Below are 17,716 nucleotides of genomic sequence, written 5' to 3'. Positions count from 1 at the left end.
GGGTGGAGACAGGCAGGATACTGGCCCTGGAGAGTTAAGATCCTTATCAAAGGAATGACTTCAATGAGCCCAGACTCTTGCGTCTTCCCACACACAGAAAAGTGCTAAGGTCATTAACTTGCGGTGTTTGGTTCTCTTTAACTGACAGAAATCTTCCGAGGTTCTGATTACCTGGCTTCTGTTGCAAGCCTCCTGTATACCCTGCTCCCCCTTTACCTCTGCGGAGCGGTCCCTCCGAGCTCTCGGAGAGGCTGAGCCCGGGCTACGGCCTCAGGAAGTACGCGCAACGTAACGGAATCGTCAACTTATGGGTTGTGCTTTTTTTTTCAATTGACTGGGGTTAAGACAGATGGAAGAACAGGTCCTGGATAAAGTAAGACGTACAAGCAGGACATCCCTCCTCCTCTCACTCACGGCGTAGTCAGATTCCCTACCTGCTCCTGGCTTGCTCACCCCCGGCGCCCGCTCCGCCCCAGGGAACCCACGGCCCCAGGAACACAGCCTCCCGCCCCCGCCCGCTAGCCCCCGCCCCCCCAGATGGGGAGAACTCCGAGGAGGACCCACCGCTCCGGTGCACGCTCCCCTCGCATTCCCCCCTCCCGCGTCTCCTCAACGTCCGCGCGCCTGCGCGCTCACCTGTCCTCGGGGTGCCTGCCTCTCGCGTGGGAACGACTGGGCTGCAGTGGGAAGGAAGGCGAGAGCGCGCGGAGCAGGCGGCGGCGCCGAGGGCCCTCAGCCGGTAGGCGAGGAGCAGAGCCGCGCGCTGCCCAGGCCCGCGGAGCCAGGGCCGGGACTCCACTTCCCAGGAGCCCCCGCGCCGCCCCGCGGAGCGATTCTGGGCTTTGCGTCCGGCTGCGCTTCTCGGTGGGTCGTGAGTGGACGTGGAGCGCGTGCGCGTGCGCGAGGGCCAGGGGCGCGGTGTGGGCTGTGGGGGCCGGGTGGGCGCAGGAGGCCGGGCGGGGACCGAGCTGCCGCCGCCCGCCCTGCGGACCCGCGCGGGACGCGGAGGCCCGGATGTGGGCGCGCTCGCCGAGCCGCTGCCTTTGTGACGGTGCCGCCCCGCCGGCGACGCTCCGGGTGCTGCGCCTGCAGGTGCCGATCGCAGGTACACGCGAAAGGGCTGGATGTGGTTTCTTCCTAGCGGGAGGCGGCGCCGCCGTTTCCTCGTCTCCTCGCCGAGGCGGACGGTTTTCACCAACAAATGGTTTTTCTTCCATGTGGTCTCCCGGCCTGAGTGACCCCCGCTGCCACTTGGATTCGCTCGCCTTCGCGTTGGTGGGACGGGACCCTGACGCCCGTACGCGCCGGGCGGTGGTGGGGAGTTTGAACCACATATTCTCAGCGATGCAAAATAATATTTCTAATGTTCCTGTTTCTATTTTTTTTTCTTCCTTCCCAACTGGGGCCAGATGTTTAAAACTTTGCATATGGCCTTTCCAGCATCTGCTAAACGTGATCATGCTCTTTTTTGTTAGAGTAGGAAGTTTCTTAACAGTAAATGTCCTAACGTTCCTAAAAGACATCCAACGTGGTTATACTGGTTTTAAAAAATATATACTTCTGGATTCTATTCGTGGATATTATAGAAGTTATTATATGCTGCAAACATTGATGAAGTAGGTCTACTTTTAAGAAGTTTGGTGGCAAAAAGGGCTGGATCGATTTCTATTTCTTGCTCCAGTCTAAAAATATTCATTAAAAAAACTTTTTACTTATTGAGACTTATTTTGGCAGTTATTTTCCTCAGGATTGCCTGTCTTATCGGTATTTTCAGTGTTTAAGATCAGGAGGTTCGGCATCTCTAGCTCTTGGCTTCCTGATCTTCAGTTGTTGGGTTTTCTTTTTTAATCAAATAGATTAATTGAGGGTGTGTATGTGTTTAACCTAGTTTTACTTTTCAGAGATAGCTCATAATTATTATATTTTTATTTTCTCTTGACAGTTAAACGAATCAAAGTTGTACATAAACTAACACCTGGTATGAATGTGAAAGATGAGGTTGACATCAAAATTACCTAGATCCCACCCAAAGTATGTGGAGAAGGTGAAGAATTTAAGTTCTGTCTTTACTTCATATACAGAATATACTGTTAAAGAAAAAAATAAGAAGTAAAAGGGAAGACAGGTTGTCATCCACAGTGCTAGCTGAAAAATATTAGTCACCTTAGTGGTGTTGACTAAGGTTAACCTGGGACATAAGTAGCACAACCCCTCCCTGCCCCTTTTTAAACTACCTCAATGCCGCAGTAATTTTCTTCGGTGACCTAACTAATCTCCTCTTTTCTTGTTTCATTAAAATTGTCCCTCTGTCTTGCAAAGCCTCCTGGACAATGGATGGCACACATTCCTGCCCTTCTTGAAAACTGTTCATTTGTTCTTTCATTCCCTCTCTCAACACATATTCCTTGAGCTCTTAGCATGTGCCAGTCACAGGGCCGGTATTTGAGATATATATCATAAGTTAAATGATGAAGTCTGCTTATCAGTATTTTATATAAACATCTCAAACTTTTGTTTAGGACAAGATATTAATAGTATTTACATAGATACAAGGTGTACCTTCTGGAAAAGAGATGACAAAGTATCTAATTAATTAACTCCATCCCCAGCATGTACAAGAGATTTAGTTAATATCAGTGAGTTTTAGTAAAGGGACTGGAAAGAGCCTATATATTAACAGGTTGCTTAACGTCCTCAGGAACAAATTTGCAACTACCTTTGTAGAAGAAAGTCTGTTCACAACAGGAAGAAGATGCCTAGTAATTTTAACTAGACATGTATCTGAATAATAAGAGAAAACTTAAGAATAATCTTAGGAGTCACAAATAAGAATAAAGGATGAGTAGGAATGAGAGCAGTTCTGTTTATGGATTAAATGCACTTGTCAAGGAAATATTTCTGGGATTGTTTTTTGAAAGAACCCCATGCAATTTGTTCTTTCTTTTCTATCTCCGTCTTCTTAAAAATGTTATGAAAGTGACTCATTCCTTTGCCTTTTAATTAGATGAGAAAATGTTTCTGTTAAAGGAAAAATACTCCTAGAAATGATGAGCTCCCTTGGTTTTCATCACATAATTCAAACACTGAAAGCTTAGTAGCATATAGTTTAAAAAACATTTTAGTTTTTAAAAATTTTTGTTTTAAGGAAAAAGAAGTTTCATTGTGTGATATCTCCGTTGTGCTTACAATAGACTTTCACCTGTAGTTTTCCTTATAGCATGACTCAGATCAGCCAGGGTCCTAAATCTTCTGGCTCTGAAGCAAGGTCAGGACTGGTATGTCACCAGCTGTGTATGCTTCTCTGGCGTAGAACCAACACCAGGAGCATAATTTTTGCCTCTTTCCACACAATACCTTTCTGCTGTCTCATCCTTACCTTTTCTGGTCAATATTTTATTATGAAAAAGTTTGAACATACAGCTAAACTGAAAGAAGTTTACAGTGAATACTTGTAACCTCCCCTCCTAGACTCTACCATTAACATTTTACTATACTAATTTGAACATATATCTGTCTGTCCCTTTCTTCATCAGTCCCTCTTTTTTGGGATGCATTTCAAAGTAAATTGCAGCCATCAGTATGCTTTCCTGAAATACTTCTGAATGCATGTGCATTGTTAACCAGAATTTAAGGTTTGTTTCGCTTTTGCTTTTGATGTGAAATTTACATAAAATGAAATGCACAACCTGAGAGTGTCCATTTGTTGAGTTTTCACAGATCTTTGCCTTTTGTATCTTTGAGTATGTCTTTGCTGTCCCTGCTGCTGGGTCCTTTTGCTGATGATCCCTTGTCCTTCACAGATGCCAAATACCAGTGAACTTATTCAGAACCTTAAGAGATCTGTTCTCTTTTGTTAAGAATTACATACTCCATATGCCCAAGCGAAACGATATCCCCGAGAAGGTCTCGCCCGTCCGTGGGCGCTGGTCCTCAAGTACTGGGTCTTCCAGTCTCCATTGCCTGCCCTGAGGGCAGACATCTGTACAAACCACAAGTTATCGCTAAGTGTTTGACAAATGCTGGAGTGAACAAATACAAAGCACAAAGCACTGTGCTGGCCTCTTTCCAGGTTTTAGAGTGAGGTTACCCCAGTTCTCAAGTGCTTCTTCATCTTACAGGGAGGTGGACAAATGAGCTGAGTGTTGAAGTGCTAGGAGCGTGGGCAAAAGGCTCCAGGGATTTTCTCTGGGACGATGGGAAGGCTTTTGGAAAAGGTGGCATGTGAATGAGGCTTAGAGAACATGGGACAAGTGCAGTAGGATTGAAGGTTGAAAGGTTGTCGGGGCCCAGAATGTGGATGATTGTGATCAGAGCTGTGCATGGAACCTCTGTGCCTCAGATCATAACTTCCATAGCCTTCTTGCTGGTGCTGGAAGCTTCTTTCAGGCCATCTCCGCCCTGGTGGTGGGCAGAATAGCAGCTTTCAAAAGACATCTGAGTCCTAACTGCCAGAAACTGTGGCTGTATCAGCTTATTGGCAACAGGAACCGTGTAGATGTGATTCAGCTGAGGACCTTGGAACGGGGAGCCTGCCCTGGGTTATGTGGGTGGGACGGGGGCAGAGGGTGGGGGTCCGAGGACTTGTGACAGCGGAGGCGGCAGGGCACAGAGGGCAGTGACCTTGCTGCTGCGGGCTTCCTGCCTGCAAGTCTGGTCCCTCCCTCCGAGCTGTTGAGCCCACCCCTGCCCTGCTTCCCGCCCACAGACACGCCCAGGTCCCCATGTGATCCTACCGCCTCTTCTAGCTCCGCCCTTTCACTGCTGTTCTCGCCTCCAAACTTTTCAGCCCTACTGTGGAATTTGTCTGCTGTTCCCGCTTTAGGGAACCTTCATCTAGCCAGTCAGGGCACTAGAATCCCTAATTCATCGGAACTCTGTTAATCCTCCCTTCCTTGAAATTCTCCCTTCTGGCTTCTGATATACATCTCTACAGCTCTTCTATAGATCTGTCTGTAGATCTTCTCATTCTCTGGTGGATCTTTCTCTGCTTCCTTTTTGGGCTTCCTTTTCTCCTCTGTTTTCGTCCTAGATACTAATTTATCCCACATTTTTTCCCTTTTAGATCCCCATGATTTTTTTAAAATTAATTAATTAATTTATTTTTGGCCGCGTTGGGTCTTTGTTGCTGCTCGCGGGCTTTCTCTAGTTGGGGCGAGCAGGGGCTGCTCATCGTTGTGGTGCACGGGCTTCTCACTGTGGGGGCTTCTCCTGTTGCGGAGCATGGGCTCTAGGCACACGGGCTTCAGTAGTTGTGGCTCGCGGGCTCTAGAGCACAGGCTCAGTAGTTGTGGTGCACGGGCTTAGTTGCTCCGCGGCATGTGGGATCATCCTGGACCAGGGCTCGAACCCATGTCCCCTGCATTGGCAGGCGGATTCTTAACCACTGCGCCACCAGGGAAGTCCCTATCCCACAATTTTCTGGTCCTACAGTTTATTTTACTCTCCGTGGTATCTTTTTTTTTTTCTTTTTTTTTTTTTTTATTTTACAAATTTAATCAGTTATACATATACATATGTTCCCATATCCCCTCCCTTTTGCGTCTCCCTCCCACCCTCCCTATCCCACCCCTCCAGGCGGTCACAAAGAACCGAGCTGATCTCCCTGTGCTATGCGGCTGCTTCCCACTAGCTATCTACCTTACGTTTGGTAGTGTATATATGTCCATGCCGCTCTTTCACTTTGTCACAGCTTACCCTTCCCCCTCCCCATATCCTCAAGTCCATGCTCTAGTAGGTCTGTGTCTTTATTCCTGTCTTACCCCTATGTTCTTGATGACATTTTTTTCTTAAATTCCATATATATGTGTCAGCATACAGTATTTGTCTTTCTCTTTCTGACTTACTTCACTCTGTATGACAGACTCTAGGTCCATCCACCTCATTACAAATAGCTCAATTTCATTTCTTTTTATGGCTGAGTAATATTCCATTGTATATATGTGCCACATCTTCTTTACCCATTCATCCGATGATGGACACTTAGGTTGTTTCCATCTCCGGGCTATTGTAAATAGGGCTGCTATGAACATTTTGGTACATGTCTCTTTTTGAATTATGGTTTTCTCAGGGTATATGCCCAGTAGTGGGATTGCTGGGTCATATGGTAGTTCTATTTGTAGTTTTTTAAGGAACCTCCATACCGTTCTCCATAGTGGCTGTACCAATTCACATTCCCACCAGCAGTGCAAGAGTGTTCCCTTTTTTCCACACCCTCTCCAGCATTTATTGTTTCTAGATTTTTTGATGATGGCCATTCTGACTGGTGTGAGATGATATCTCATTGTAGTTTTGATTTGCATTTCTCTAATGAGTAAAGATGTTGAGCATCCTTTCATGTGTTTGTTGGCTGTCTGTATATCTTCTGTGGAGAAATGTCTATTTAGGTCTTCTGCCCATTTTTGGATTGGGTTGTTTGTTTTTTTGCTATTGAGCTGCATGAGCTGCTTATAAATTTTGGAGATTAATCCTTTGTCAGTTGCTTCATTTGCAAATATTTTCTCCCATTCTGAGGGTTGTCTTTTCGTCTTGTTTATGGTTTCCTTTGCTGTGCAAAAGCTTTGAAGTTTCATTAGGTCCCATGTGTTTATTTTTGTCTTTATTTCCATTTCTCTAGGAGGTGGGTCAAAAAGGATCTTGCTGTGATTTATGTCATAGAGTGTTCTGCCTATGTTTTCCTCTAGGAGTTTGATTGTGTCTGGCCTTACATTTAGGTCTTTAATCCATTTTGAGCTAATTTTTGTGTATGGTGTTAGGGAGTGATCTAATCTCCTACTTTTACATGTCCCTGTCCAGTTTTCCCAGCACCACTTATTGAAGAGACTGTCCTTTCTCCACTGTACATTCCTGCCTCCTTTATCAAAGATAAGGTGACCATATGTGCGTGGGTTTATCTCTGGGCTTTCTATCCTGTTCCATTGATCTATATTTCTGTTTTTGTGCCAGTACCATACTGTCTTTATTACTGTAGCTTTGTAGTATAGTCTGAAGTCAGGGAGCCTGATTCCTCCAGCTCCGTTTTTCGTTCTCAAGATTGCTTTGGCTATTCGGGGTCTTTTGTGTTTCCATACAAATTGTGAAATTTTTTGCTCTAGTTCTGTGAAAAATGCCATTGGTAGTTTGATAGGTATTGCATTGAATCTGTAGATTGCTTTGGGTAGTAGAGTCATTTTCACAATGTTGATTCTTCCAATCCAAGAACATGGTACATCTCTCCATCTATTTGTATCATCTTTAATTTCTTTCATCAGTGTCTTATAATTTTCTGCATACAGGTCTTTTGTCTCCTTAGGTAGGTTTATTCCTAGATATTTTATTCCTTTTGTTGCAATGGTAAATGGGAGTGTTTTCTTGATTTCACTTTCAGATTTTTCATCATTAGTATATAGGAATGCCAGAGATTTCTGTGCATTAATTTTGTATCCTGCTACTTTACCAAATTCATTGATTAGCTCTAGTCGTTTTCTGGTAGCATCTTTAGGATTCTCTATGTATAGTATCATGTCATCTGCAAACAGTGACAGCTTTACTTCTTCTTTTCCCATTTGGATTCCTTTTATTTCCTTTTCTTCTCTGATTGCTGTGGCTAAAACTTCCAAAACTATGTTGAATAAGAGTGGTGAGAGTGGGCAACCTTGTCTTGTTCCTGATCTTAGTGGAAATGGTTTCAGTTTTTCACCATTGAGGACGATGCTGGCTGTGGGTTTGTCATATATGGCCTTTATTATGTTGAGGAAAGTTCCCTCTATGCCTACTTTCTGCAGGGTTTTTATCATAAATGGGTGTTGAATTTTGTCAAAAGCTTTCTCTGCATCTATTGAGATGATCATATGGTTTTTCTCCTTCAGTTTGTTAATATGGTGTATCACATTGATTGATTTGCGTATATTGAAGAATCCTTGCATTCCTGGAATAAACCCCACTTGATCATGGTGTATGATCCTTTTAATGTGCTGTTGGATTCTGTTTGCTAGTATTTTGTTGAGGATTTTTGCATCTATGTTCATCAGTGATATTGGCCTGTAGTTTTCTTTCTTTGTGACATCCTTGTCTGGTTTTGGTATCAAGGTGATGGTGGCCTCGTAGAATGAGTTTGGGAGTGTTCCTCCCTCTGCTATATTTTGGAAGAGTTTGAGAAGGATAGGTGTTAGCTCTTCTCTAAATGCTTGATAGAATTCGCCTGTGAAGCCATCTGGTCCTGGGCTTTTGTTTGTTGGAAGATTTTTAATCACAGTTTCAATTTCAGTGCTTGTGATTGGTCTGTTCATATTTTCTATTTCTTCCTGATTCAGTCTTGGCAGGTTGTGCATTTCTAAGAATTTGTCCATTTCTTCCAGGTTTTCCATTTTATTGGCATAGAGTTGCTTATAGTAATCTCTCATGATCTTTTGTATTTCTGCAGTGTCAGTTGTTACTTCTCCTTTTTCATTTTTAATTCTATTGATTTGAGTCTTCTCCCTTTTTTTCTTGATGAGTCTGGCTAATGGTTTATCAATTTTGTTTATCTTCTCAAAGAACCAGCTTTTAGTTTTATTGATCTTTGCTATCGTTTCCTTCATTTCTTTTTCATTTATTTCTGATCTGATTTTTATGATTTCTTTCCTTCTGCTAACTTTGGGATGTTTTTGTTGTTCTTTCTCTAATTGCTTTAGGTGCAAGGTTAGGTTGTTTATTCGAGATATTTCCTGTTTCTTAAGGTGGGATTGTATTGCCATAAACTTCCCTCTTAGAACTGCTTTTGCTGCATCCCATAGGTTTTGGGTCGTCGTGTCTCCATTGTCATTTGTTTCTAGGTATTTTTTAATTTCCTCTTTGATTTCTTCAGTGATCACTTCGTTATTAAGTAGTGTATTGTTTAGCCTCCATGTGTTTGTATGTTTTACAGCTCTTTTCCTGTAATTGATATCTAGTCTCATAGCATTGTGGTCAGAAAAGATACTTGATACAATTTCAATTTTCTTAAATTTACCAAGGCTTGATTTGTGACCCAAGATATGATCTATCCTGGAGAATGTTCCATGAGCACTTGAGAAAAATGTGTATTCTGTTGTTTTTGGATGGAATGTCCTATAAATATCAATTAAGTCCATCTTGTTTAATGTATCATTTAAAGCTTGTGTTTCCTTATTTATTTTCATTTTGGATGACCTGTCCATTGGTGAAAGTGGGGTGTTAAAGTCCCCTACTATGATTGTGTTACTGTCGATTTCTCCTTTTATGGCTGTTAATATTTCCCTTATGTATTGAGGTGCTCCTATGTTTGGTGCATAAATATTTACAATTGTTATATCTTCTTCTTGGATTGATCCCTTGATCATTATGTAGTGTCCTTCTTTGTCTCTTCTAGTAGTCTTTATTTTAAAGTCTATTTTGTCTGATATGAGAATTGCTACTCCAGCTTTCTTTTGGTTTCCATTTGCATGGAATATCTTTTTCCATCCCCTTACTTTCAGTCTGTATGTGTCTCTAGGTCTGAAGTGGGTCTCTTGTAGACAGCATATATATGGGTCTTGTTTTTGTATCCATTCAGCCAGTCTGTGTCTTTTGGTGGGAGCATTTAGTCCATTTACATTTAAGGTAATTATTGCTATGTATGTTCCTATTCCCATTTTCTTAATTGTTTTGGGTTTGTTATTGTAGTTCTTTTCCTTCTGTTGTGTTTCTTGCCTAGAGAAGTTCCTTTAGCATTTGTTGTAAAGCTGGTTTGGTGGTGCTGAACTCTCTCAGCTTTTGCTTGTCTGTAAAGGTTTTAATTTCTCCATCAAATCTGAATGAGATCCTTGCTGGGTAGAGTAATCTTGGTTGCAGGTTTTTCTCCTTCATCACTTTAAGTATGTCCTGCCACTCCCTTCTGGCTTGTAGAGTTTCTGCTGAGAGATCAGCTGTTATCCTGATGGGGATTCCCTTGTGTGTTATTTGTTGTTTTTGCCTTGCTGCTTTTAATATGATTTCTTTGTGTTTAATTTTTGACAGTTTGATTAATATGTGTCTTGGTGTATTTCTCCTTGGATTTATTCTGTATGGGACTCTCTGTGCCTCCTGGACTTGATTAACTATTTCCTTTCCCATATTAGGGAAGTTTTCAACTATAATCTCTTCAAATATTTTCTCAGTCCCTTTCTTTTTCTCTTCTTCTTCTGGAACCCCTATAATTCGAATGTTGGTGTGTTTAATGTTGTCCCAGAGGTCTCTGAGACTGTCCTCTGTTCTTTTCATTCTTTTTTCTTTATTTTGCTGTGCAGCAGTTATTTCCACTATTTTATCTTCCACCTCACTTATCCGTTCTTCTGCCTCAGTTATTCTGCTATTGATCCCATCTAGAGTAATTTTTATTTCATTTATTGTGTTTTTAATCGATGCTTGATTCATCTTTAGTTCTTCTAGGTCCTTGTTAACTGTTTCTTGCATTTTGTCTATTCTATTTCCAAGATTTTGGATCATCTTTACCATCATTATTCTGAATTCTTTTTCAGATAGACTGCCTATTACCTCTTCATTTGTTAGGTCTGGTGGGTTTTTATCTTGCTCCTTCTCCTGCTGTGTGTTTTTCTGTCTTCTCATTTTGCTTATGTTACTGTGTTTGGGGTCTCCTTTTTGCAGGCTGCAGGTTCGTAGTTCCCGTTGTTTTTGGTGTCTGTCCCCAGTGGCTAAGGTTGGTTTAGTGGGTTGTGTAGGCTTCTTGGTGGAGGGGACTACTGCCTGTGTTCTGGTGGATGAGGCTGGATCTTGTCTTTCTGGTGGGCAGGTCCACGTCTGGTGGTGTGTTTTGGGGTGTTTGCGGACTTTTTATGATTTGAGGCAGCCTCTCTGCTAATGGGTGGCGTTGTGTTCCTGTCTTGCTAGTTGTTTGGCATAGGGTGTCCAGCACTGTAGCTTGCTGGTCGTTGAGTGAAGCTGGGTGCTGGTGTTGAGATGGAGATCTCTGGAAGATTTTCGCCGTTTGATATTATGTGGAGCTGGGAGGTCTCTTGTGGACCAGTGTCCTGAAGTTGGCTCTCCCACCTCAGAGGCACAGCACTGACTCCTGGCTCCTCAATTTGGGATGATTTGTTGTCTATTCATGTATTCCACAGATGCAGGGTACATGAAGTTGATTGTGGAGCTTTAATCCGCTGCTTCTGAGGCTGCTGGGAGAGGTTTCCCTTTCTCTTCTTTGTTCTCACAGCTCCTGGGTCTCAGCTTTGGATTTGGCCCCGCCTCTGCGTGTAGGTCGCCGGAGGGCGTCTGTTCTTCGCTCAGACAGGACAGGGTTAAAGGAGCAGCCTCTTCGGGGACTCTGGCTCACTCAGGCCGGGCGGGAGGGAGGGGCACGGAGTGCGGGGCGAGCCTGCAGCAGCAGAGGTCGGCGTGACGTTGCACCAGCCCGAGGCGCGCCGTGCGTTCTCCCAGGGAAGCCGCCCCTGGATCCCGGGACCCCGGCAGTGGCAGGCTGCACAGGCTCCCGGAAGGGCGGTGTGGACAGTGACCTGCGCTCGCACACAGGCTTCTCGGCGGCGGCAGCAGCAGCCCCAGCGTCCCACGCCCGTCTCTGGGCTCCACGCTTTCAGCCGCGACTCGCGCCGTCTCTGGAGCTCCTTTACGCGGCGCTCTTAATCCCCTCTCCTCGCGCACCAGGAAACCAAGAGGGAAGAAAAAGTCTCCTGCCTCTTCGGCAGCTCCAGAGTTTTCCCGGACTCCCTCCCGGCTAGCTGTGGCACATTAGCCCCCTTCAGGCTGAGTTCTCGCCGCCAGCCCCAGTCCTCTCCCTGCGCTCTGACCGAAGCCCGAGCCTCAGCTCCAGCGCCACCCGCCCCGGCGGGGGAGCAGACAAGCCTCTCGGGCTGGTGAGTGCCGCTCGGCACCGCTCTTCTGTGCGGGAATCTCTCTGCTTTGCCCTACCCAGGTATGTGGGGAGTTTCTTGCCTTTTGGGAGGTCTGGGGTCTTCTGCCAGCGTTCAGTAGGTGTTCTGTAGGAATTGTTCCACGTGTAGCTGTATTTCTGGTGTATCTGTGGGGAGGAAGGTGATCTCCGCGTCTTACTCTTCCGCCATCTTACCCGGAAGTCTCCTAATATTATTCTTAAAGCCAATTCTGATCAATCCTTCGGGAAAGAAAGAGATGCAGCCATCTGTTAATGTGGCTTCAGCTTCTCTGTTTTCAAATGTTACAGCTGTCACCAGACCAGCCATTCCACTTGGGGCGAGGCCAGGGGGTTAGAGGGGGAACATCTGTCCACTAAGGACACCACTAAACAGCAACAAAATCTTGGGGCGACCCCTCTCTCTTTCCTCGAGTGCTTTCGCTAGCCGGTCCTACTTCCCCACTCTCTCCGTGGTATCTTTGGTTGATTTTTTTATACACTGCCACGGTGTCATCTGATAATGCCGTTACCCAGCTTTACCAGATGTTCTGTCTCCTGGTGGGCTTTATAGGAATCATGTCGCAGGGATGTATAATCTCCCTTAGACCCCATCTGTCTCCTTCACCCACATCAGAGTAGACGAATACATCACCCCCAAATCTGTGACTAAAGATCCACCTCCACTGCCCCTCAAGAAGTTGTCCTGTTTGAGAATATAGCTGTGCAGCTTGAGTAGCTCCAGGTAGAACAGAAATGTGGATGGCGGGTGATACAGCTGGATAACCCTCACATCTAAACGTGTCCTTCTCCCTCTCCCTTCTCTGGCTCACGCACCGTGTGCACAGCCAATCCTACCCCCAGACATTATTGTCCATTCTGTCACCCAGAAGCCTGGGGTCACCTTGAACCCTTGACCTGTATCCCATCCACATCTAATCAGTTCCACTGCTGCCCTCCTTTGTGCTCCCGTCTTCTGAATCACAGTTTCCCTCCTGCCTGGTTTCTTTGCAGGTGTTTCATCCCCCTCTAGTCCATCACACAACTACCTCAAAGGGAGACACATCTGTTGTCATTGCCCAGCTGACAGCATGTAGGCAACAGTCTGTGTTTCTGAGGACGGCACTTTGGGCCTCTGTGACCTCGACCTGGCCTGTTTCTGGCTGCTCCCTGCCCTGCACCGCATTCGACGGCCACACTGAGCTTCTCCCCCAACGTCACCGTCGAAGGCCCTGCCTTTGTTCATGGTTCCCCACCCTCGCTTATCTGCCTGAACTCAGACGCGCTCTGGACTCAGCCTTAGACCCCCAGCTCGTGCTAGACTAAGCCTTGAGACTCCCAGCTCGTGCTCTGGACTCAGCCTTGAGACCCCCAGCTCATGCTGGCTGCTGTCTGTACTCCATAGAGGTTGGTTTCTTCAGCTTGGCTTAGCTGCTGAGGGCAGGGATAAATGCTTCACTCACGTTTTATCCCCTGGGCGTGGGACACAGCCAGGATCATAGTAAAGTGTTCAGGAATGATTTAGAAAAATGACAGAAGATCACAATAGTTATCAGCTTACCTGCTGTTTCCCTAAATACAAATGAAAACTCATCCCGGTGTCCCTCCCCTGGCAATATCTGTTGTTACGTTAGAGAAGTCAGTTTTGTTCAGTTGCATAAGAAGATCCTTTGTAAATCTGGTGTCTGATGGAAGGATCTGATTACCCCCAAGAAATGGTAGAAACTGAGAATTAAATAGACTCCATGACAGCTTGGATCAGTGGCTCTCAACCATGGTGCACGTCAGAACCACCTGGAGTGCTCCCTCCCCAGAAAATTACATGAGAATCTCTTGGTGGGGAAGGATGGCATGGGACCCAGGTATTAATAATTTATTAATATAGGGGGAAAGTCCAGTGTGCAATCAGGGCTATAAACTGCCAGTTTAGATAAAGTTTTAAGTAAATTATCTAGAAGTGGGCGTTAAGGGAAATTAGGGTGACATAGGACTATTTGCTTTAAATCATAAAACAGGAAAGTCACTGGAATGAACCTTAGATGTCCATGTAAACTGGAGGCTGTATATAATTTTTTTTTCTTTTTAAATAAGATCCTATTGAAAGTTTATCAGTGACCAGAAATTTCCTGCCTCTTTCCGTGACCTGATCTGTTACCAGGTGTCGTTTGATTAATGGTGTCTTATTATTATTGACTTGTAATTGACTTCTTTGTGACTCCACACATTTCTCCTAATTCTGCCCTCTGGAACAACTCAGAATAAATATTATCCCTGTGGACTTCCCTGGTGGTGCAGTGGTTAGCAATCTGCCTGCCAATGCAGGGAACACGAGTTCGATCCCTGGTCTGGGAATATCCCACATGCCGCAGAGCAGCTAAGCCCGTGCACCACAACTACTGAGCCTGAGATCTAGAGCCTGCGAGCCACAACTACTGAGCCCGCAAACCACAACTAATGAGCCTGTGCTCTAGAGCCCACGAGCCACAACTACTGAGCCTGTGCTCTAGAGCCCACGAGCCACAACTACTGAGCCCGCAAGCCACAACTACTGAGCCTGTGCTCTAGAGCCCATGAGCCACAACTACTGAGCCTGTGCTCTAGAGCCCACGAGCCACAACTACTGAGCCCGCAAGCCACAACTACTGAGCATGTGCTCTAGAGCCCACGAGCCACAACTACTGAGCCTGTGTGCCACAACTACTGAAGCCCGCGCACCTAGAGCCTGTGCTCCACAACAAGAGAAGCCACGGCAATGAGAAGCCTGTGCACTGCAATGAAGAGTAGCCCCTGCTCGCCACAACTAGAGAAAGCCCACACACAGCAGCAAAGGCCCAACATAGCAAAAAAAAAAAACATAAATGTTAAAAATATATATTATCCCTGTTCCACAGGACCTGTAAATGTGTGAAGACCATTCTCTTGCTTCACCCAAGTAATTTCTTATGCAGGCTGGACGTCTGTGGTTATTTCAGCCTTTACTCATCTGAGCTCAGTGAGGGAGGGGCCTGTCTGAACAGCCACTGCTCTGGGCTCAGCCCCTGGAATAGTACTTGGCATGTGGTTCGTGAGCCCTTGGTTAACATCTGGATCAAGAAGGTGTGAACAAGGACCACACACGTTCATCCCACCTTTCCATCCTGCTTACTGGATTCTGACTCCTAGAAATGAGCCTGTGCTCCTCTGATGATACCCCACAGAGAACACGTGTCTGCTTCTGTGTCTTAACTCCCACAGCTGGTGTGTTCAGCTAAAATTACTCAAGTTTCTGGGGAAGGGTTAAAAGCAGTAAGGACAGACCTGTGCCTGACATCAGAGACCTCACCCCAAGCAGACATGACCTTGGGCAGGTAGCTGTGCTCTCTGGCTGTACTTCTGTTCAGTTCATGTTGCTTCCTGTCCTAGGGACTGTGGGAGCACAGAGGCGAAAGAACACGAAACCTCCCTGGAGAAATTAGGGAATGACACAGGAAAGGGTGATGTTTGATCTTGCGGGATGGGTAGGATTTTACCAAGCGGCACGAGAGGGCAGAACCTTCCTGGCTTAGGACTAGGGCGTGTGAAGAGGTTAGGCAGTTCAGGTGGTGCAGCGTGGATGGGGGTGGGGTGGGGGGGTTGATGGGACATTTAGGGCTAGTGAGGGAGAAAAGGGCCCACCACAAAGAACCCTCAATCCATGCTGAGGACTTGGCCCGTTTTCCTGTGAGTACTGGGAGATTAGCAGAGAATTCCAATCAAGAAGCGCAACTTACGTGTTTTACAGAGATGATGCTGATGTGGACACTCATCAGAGTGAGAAAGACCGGAGGCGGAGAAGCCAAGCCTGAGCCAAGGCCGTGGGATCTGGAGGAGTGGGCTAGCGAAACGTCTAGGGGGGGATTTACAGGTTGTAGTAACTGATTGGATGTTAAGAGGACAGAGTCTAGAAAGATACTGGCGTCACTTGTCCCTAGATGTCGTGTATGTTTTTAATTAACAAGCAGATAATGCTTACCGTGTGTCAGGCACTGTTTTCTGTGTTTTACAAATATGGACTCATTTAATTCTCATAATAACCCTACGGTAGGCACTATTTAGTCCCCACTGTACAGATGAAGAGACCGAGATACTGAAAGGTTAAGAAGCCACCTGTGAGCAGTGGAGCGGGGTCTGAACCCAGGCAGTCTGGCTGCAGAAGCCATGCTGTTAACCACAGTTGGGAATATGCACTTGAGGTTGGGGAAGACCTAGGGGCAGAGGACAGGGTGATCTGTTCACTCCAGCCCAACACCGAGCCTGTCGCGAGCCAACAACGGGATGGACCGTGGGGTAAAACGAGTAGGCGTGCTCCATGCCTTGGAAGTGCCCAGGGGGCCATTGAAACAGCGGAGACTGGGAAAGATGGAGAAGCAACAAAGGGTGACCTACATTTAAACTAATCATAATTTTTAATTTTTATGAGTATTTTTAATCTTTAAAAATGGATGTATAGTTGATTTACAATGTTGTGTTAATGACTGCTGTACAGGGAATTCCCTGCTGGTCCAGTGGTTAGGACTCTGTGCTTTCATTGCTGAAGATGTGGGTTCAATCCCTGTCGGGGAACTAAGATCCCGCAAGCCGTGTGATGTGGCTAAAAGAAAAAAAAAAAAAGTTACTGCTGTACAGCAAAGTGATTCAGCTATATATGTGTGTGTGTGTGTCCATTCTCTTTTTTCATATTCTTTTCCATTATGGTTTAATAATAGGCTATTGAGTATAGTTCCCTGTGCTCTCCAGTAGGACCTTGTTGTCTGTCCATTCTGTATATAATGGTTTGCATCTGCTGACCCCAAACTCCCAATCCTCCCTTCCCCCTCGGCCACTACAAGTCTGTTTTCTCTGTCTGTGGGTCTTTTTCTGTTTCATAGCTAAGTTCATTTGTGTCATAGTTTAGATTCCACACATAAGTGATATCGTATGGTATTTCTCTTTCTTTTTCTGACTTACTTCACTTGGTATGATAATCTCTAGTTGCATCTAACCATAAGTTTTTAAGTCATTAGAGAAGACTAAGAAGTACCAAGCTATATAGAGGAAAACTAGGTGAGGGGCCAGCAAAGTCAATAAACAGGTTCAAGCACAACTGAGAGGCCAGCAGTGCCTCTATAACAGGTGTCATTGCTGAAAACCAGGTTAGCACTGGTGAGGGGTCAGAAACCGTAGTGCTTTTATTCATGTACAATAAGTATGGGTAGAATTGAAATGGAAATCCTTAAGATCTCCAGAAGACAAAGGGGGCAAACAATGTAAAAGAAAGCAAATACAAAAGAGCCATAAACATAAACGTATGGAAAATATTCAAACCTAGTATTCAAAAGGTGGAAATTAAAGATACCATCTAAATTTAAAACAAGTTAAAAGTGCAGTGTTTATAGACTTCTACTTCTGTCCAAGATGGAGTAACAGGGAGGGGATTTACCTATCCTCTTGCCCAAACAAACAGCAACAACAACAAAAAGACAAAATACATGAAGCAATCATTTAAAGACATTCGATATCAGACCACAAAGTACAGTTGTCCCTGAGAGATGGAAAACCAAGCAGGTTAGCCCTCTGACTGCCCCGGTTTGTTGCCTTGAGAGGGTTTCCAGGTTACAGCAGAGGTAGGGGAAGCTGAGAGGGGCTGAGCAGACCCTGAGTCCAGAATGCAGAGCTGAGGCTGGGGAGGGCAGGGCAGCAGCCTTCACAGAGTGCAGAGGGTGCCCTTGAGTGATCACACAGAGCACACATGGGGGAGGAAGCTGCAGGGAACAGCACGTGGCGTTCACATGGGGGTTATGGCCATTACTGCTGGCCAGGCTGGAAAGCTCTTCTGATTCCTGGAGCATTGGGAGTGGAGCTCTATGAAGCACTGAAAGGAAAAAT

General features: G+C 45.4%; 1 protein-coding gene across 1 annotated transcript in view; it reads left to right on the top strand.

Moving 5' to 3' along the window:
• The first annotated feature begins 11,837 nt into the window (after positions 1-11,837).
• Positions 11,838-17,716, top strand: part of ZNF10 (zinc finger protein 10) — a 63,366-nt gene continuing 57,487 nt past the window's right edge. Inside the window, exon 1 of the mRNA XM_060119208.1 lies at positions 11,838-11,878. The gene's annotated coding sequence lies outside the window, so the exon portion shown is untranslated. The remainder of the gene's footprint in view (positions 11,879-17,716) is intronic.

The sequence above is a fragment of the Mesoplodon densirostris genome, chromosome 15 (genome assembly GCF_025265405.1).
Source record: "Mesoplodon densirostris isolate mMesDen1 chromosome 15, mMesDen1 primary haplotype, whole genome shotgun sequence".
Lineage (NCBI taxonomy): Eukaryota > Metazoa > Chordata > Mammalia > Artiodactyla > Ziphiidae > Mesoplodon > Mesoplodon densirostris.
Note: the sequence above shows the minus strand (reverse complement) of the source record. Positions and strands in the feature narration are given on the sequence as shown.